This window comes from Nicotiana sylvestris, chromosome 3 (assembly GCF_000393655.2).
Source record: "Nicotiana sylvestris chromosome 3, ASM39365v2, whole genome shotgun sequence".
Lineage (NCBI taxonomy): Eukaryota > Viridiplantae > Streptophyta > Magnoliopsida > Solanales > Solanaceae > Nicotiana > Nicotiana sylvestris.
The window spans coordinates 130985412-130990075 of NC_091059.1; the positions used below are offsets into that span (position 1 = coordinate 130985412).

Consider the following 4664-nt stretch of genomic DNA (forward strand, 5'->3'; position numbering starts at 1 on the left):
TTCTCTATACCCAATCTTTACATTGAAATTTTAACGTCTGTTGACTTGGTTGCACAGGTGCATGCCTAGAAACTCATCGAGATTTGGTGAAGTATTTGAAGCATTATCAGATCCCGATAAAGTTTTCAAGGCCTTGAACCGGGCCAACTGGAAAAACAAACAACAACAAACAACTGAACACTTCGAGACAGAAATGGGAGATCACGAAGAGAACCCAGCTGTACCAATAACGCCAGTGGCACCTCTTGTGCCAGAGGCAGCTCTCTATGACTGGACACAACCCACAACTGAAAATCTGGCCACCTCGATTTTAGTCCAACAGATACAGGCTGAATCATTCCAAATCACGAATAACATACTGCACTTGTTGCAGAACAAGGGACTATTTTCGGGGTCACAAGTCGAAGATCCTCAACAACACTTGAAGAATTTTCTGTCAATCTGCAAAACCCAAAGGCAACCCAACGTAACTCCGGAAGCAATCAAGCTGTTACTGTTTCCATTCTTAGTGACAGGAGCTGCCCAGACCTGACTAAACTCACTCCCCATAAATTCCATAACAACTTGGGAGGAGTTAGTCAAGCAATTCGTGAACAAGTTCCACACACCCAACAAAACCGCTCAACAAATTGATGAAATTTTGAGTTTTAAACAGAGACCAATGGAGACACCGCATGAAACATGGGAACGATTCAAGGGGATGCTGGTTATATGTCCGCACCATGGTATTCCAGATCTGATGTTGGGGCAACAGTTTTACATGGGATTGTCAGATAGCGTGAATAACATTGTTGATACTTCAGCTGGCGGAGCATTTTTGAGCAAAACATGGAGAGAAGGCCGGGGTCTACTTGACAAGATGGCACAGAATTCAGGATGGATAACCAGGAATGCACCTATCACTCCAGTGGTGCACTCAGTGCCCTTAGATCCATCCAACTCTATGGCTGAACATATGGCCACCTTATTGACACAGATGAGCATACTCACCAAAAAGGTGGAAGAGTCAGGGCAGAAGCAGCAGGTACACATTGTAGATACTACCAATGGGGGCTTGTACACATCGTGCATTAGTTAGCCAATTGGTAACCAGTGGAATGCAGAACATGATCATCATCACTACCCTGAAGACATGAACTATGTGTCGAATTATGGAGGCCAGAGACTGGGTGGTCAGAATTGGGGCCAGCAGAATCAGCAGTACAGGCCAGCCCAGCCACAGTTCAACAATGGGAACATGGGAGGTATGAGACCCCCTAACAATATGGCACCTTACCCAAAGCCACAGGGATATAATAATCAGAATCAGCAGTAGGGATATCACCCTCCTCATCAGCGGCAGTATGGTGGAAGGCAGGAAGATGGGTTTGCTAGACTTGAAGCAATGATGCAGCAGGTTATTGGGTCTAATGCAAAAATTAGTGAGAGAGTAGATGCACATGATTCAGCGATCAAGAATATTGAAATGCAGATGGGCCAAATTTTGATGTCTCTGAACAATCATCCTCATGGGACACTACCTGCAGACACCTAGATAAATCCAAAAGATCAAGGCCCGAAGTAGCTGATGACGGTGAGTCTACATAATGAAAGAGATTTGGATGTAGAACAAGAGAGGGCTCGATAAAATAGACAAGCGGAGACACCCATACTAGTGCCCATTGAGCTAGATGAGTCAACGAAACTGAGAGAGGTGATAGTCCAGCCTGCTTATGAAGAAAATAACATTCAGATTGAGACCGAGAAAGAAGCTGAAGCGGTCTCTAACCAGCTTTACGGAAATTTGGAACGCCGAAACTCCCTAGGCGTGACAGGACCTCGGACCCCGACGAGCGCATCACAACTTACACATGCGCGGAGAAAGGCAGTGACCTTCAAGATGATAAGTCCGAGCCCATCTCGTTGAAAAGGTTCAGAGAAACACTCTCGAAAGAAACCATGATGTGGCGTCGTATCCTAGCACCCGATCTCACATACTCTCTTAACCCAGCGTATTCCTCGGCAGAAGCACACACTGATGCCATCAAAGCAGTAATGGAAGATCCTGACCTATCGGAGGCCGAACTAAGAGAGAATGGAACACCACAGGAAGTCACGCCTCATTCACCGATAGGACGAGTGAGATCGTCCCCGGTTTTGGATGACTGGGTAACACAGGTCTTCGCCCGTGGTTTAAATAAGGCATGCCCGACGACTCCAGGTCTTTTCAAACGACGCTTGGTCAGATACCCAGCCAAGACCTAGCCATATTCCGGTACCCATCATCGGCCACGAATCAGGGCCACGGACAATCGTACGGGAACCTCTACGGTTCCGATATACCCAAACAGGCTCCCAGCAAAGCAACTGATGACAATTAGATGGAGGTACCATCCATGTGCCGTGAACGAGAGGAACACCGCAAGATACAACCTATCTCGCAACGGTAGGGAAATATTTCGAGGGCCACATCCTCGAGTAACCTTTACTGGAACCGGATCTGACGAGGCAGAGCCGACAGAGGAGCCCCACCCAGTAGAGTATGATTTCAACATTGCTATACCAAACATCATAATCACCATAAGCGAAACCAGGGACGCTGAGCGACTCAGGCCTGTTCGACCAAGACCCTTTCAAAAGAACCACAACCCGATGCAGGAACCGCAGGGCGTGCGTGGCCACGGGGTTAAAAATGACCCCCATCTTGGAAAGACGACAACTGTGCTACTCAATGAAAATTGTTGCCGAGTACCATTGAGCGGTTGGGTTCGAGTCCAGTCCCAAGGAAGGAAGGCAACCGGGAAGGATGAAGTGAACAAGCCGCGAATTATTACCATGACAGTGGAGGAGTGGAAACACCCTCCGCAGACTCATAAAATGGAAAGTGAAAATGTTCGCCGTTAGGAAAAGATGGGTCCTGGGAAGTACTCCGGAGGACACCCTTACATCCAGGGAAAAGGGCATCGATGCCTCGCCTCGACATCATACTGATGCATTGGTAACCCTCTCCCTCATTTGATCTATTTCGAATAAAACATTTGTTCGTGAATTCAGGTGGTTCAATCATGTACAACAACGATGTCGAACCAATGTCAATAAGGCGGTCCGGGCTAACGGACTAAATCATTCCCGCATCTCGGATCCCTGGCAAATTCCTAATGGCGAATCGCCACAAGACCATCCTCTTAATACGACTCGTATGAGCTCGGTCTAGGAAGTCGAGCTTTGTATCATCGGAGGAGGCGCAAAGCATGGACGTCTTATTTAGACGACCGCCGACACACCACCCAGGGATAGCGTCGGCCCCTTGTTGCCAAAATCATGAAACCTCTCGCAAAGGGTAGAACTAAAATAGGTCGACAGAAAGCAATACACAATGAGAGGAAGTTCTTCGCTATATGAAGCATCGCTGACACCAATGACCCCACCCTCGGAAGGATCAAAGGGTAAGCAAATCGCAACCTCAGCCAAACCTAATAAGACACAACAGATGGCTATATCAGGGCTCACACCTCGGAAGGGTAGAAAACGTACAAAACCTCAAAACGTTGCCTACGCATCCCGCGGTGAGGAAGAAATGCTTTATTCCATTATTATTTTTTCACTAACCTATATGCAGGAAGCTGACCAGGGTATTCAGAGGTTTGAACTCTACCAGGGGGCCGCCACGCTCCTTCCCCTTAGATGGGATTCCGTACCAAAAAGGGCCTTTTCAGCAAGACTATTAGCGGAGCCGCATAACCCCAGAGGAGGATCCAATATGGTCGCAGACCTTCTTTTATAGTCCAATGACGAGCGAGGATCTGCTTCTGAAGGCACTATCCCCCCGGGAGGACCAAGAAACGACAGGCTAAACCCCAATCGGGAATTATGTACTGGATCAAATGGTCCGAGAAGCCGCGCCCGCACGGGACGGGCTCACAACGATGAAACAATGTATGTCTCTACCAAGCAATAGAAGGATATCTTTTCCACATCTTATTCTCCAAGCAAGGAAATCTCAAGTATATCACCGATAGGGGCCAAACACATCCTGAGATACTCGAAGACTTAGCGTCAGCTATTCAACACTTGCACAACCCCAGGGTCAGAACTCCGGGCTCATAAAGCCCCTACAAGGCAACTCCGAGCTCACGAAAACCGGTCTTCACGCTTAAACAAATTCGATGACTCGAAGACTGTCGATCATCGCCAATCGCCGTGCGCTGGAAAACCCAAAATTGTAAGACCCCTAGCGGGCAGACTCGGCTTAACCAGATCTATTCTACAAAAACTATAAGACCTCAACAGGCATGAAAAACTATAAGACCTCAACAGGTATGAAAATCTCAAAGTTTAGGCTATAGGTCACATTTGTAAGAATCCCGAAAGGGCATACCCTCAGTGTAGACGCCTATACTGTCACTCGGGATCAAAAATGGCTATGGCCAAACAAATATGACTACGGTCAAAACAGCTGATACAGTCATACTAACGTGACTTGGGGATGCCCGACCATCGCTAAACAAAAATCACAGTCCACTACTTTGAATATACTTCGGAAAGAACCAGTTAAAACAGGCTTCCCGTAACAGGCAAAAAATGAGCTTCGACCATGTCAGCTCCAAATCACAAGGCTTCGACCTACTCACGAGCTATAAACCTTCTGAGGTGCTCGAAACATTGCCGACAATGACTTGAAATCG

The 4664-nt window shown here is 47.3% G+C and overlaps 1 non-coding gene across 1 annotated transcript; it reads right to left on the reverse strand.

Moving 5' to 3' along the window:
* Nucleotides 1–622: 622 nt before the first annotated feature.
* LOC138888905 (small nucleolar RNA R71) lies at nt 623–729 on the reverse strand. The gene has a single exon (XR_011406472.1). It is a non-coding gene; the product is annotated as a small nucleolar RNA R71 (small nucleolar RNA).
* Between the last annotated feature and the right edge of the window lie 3935 nt (nt 730–4664).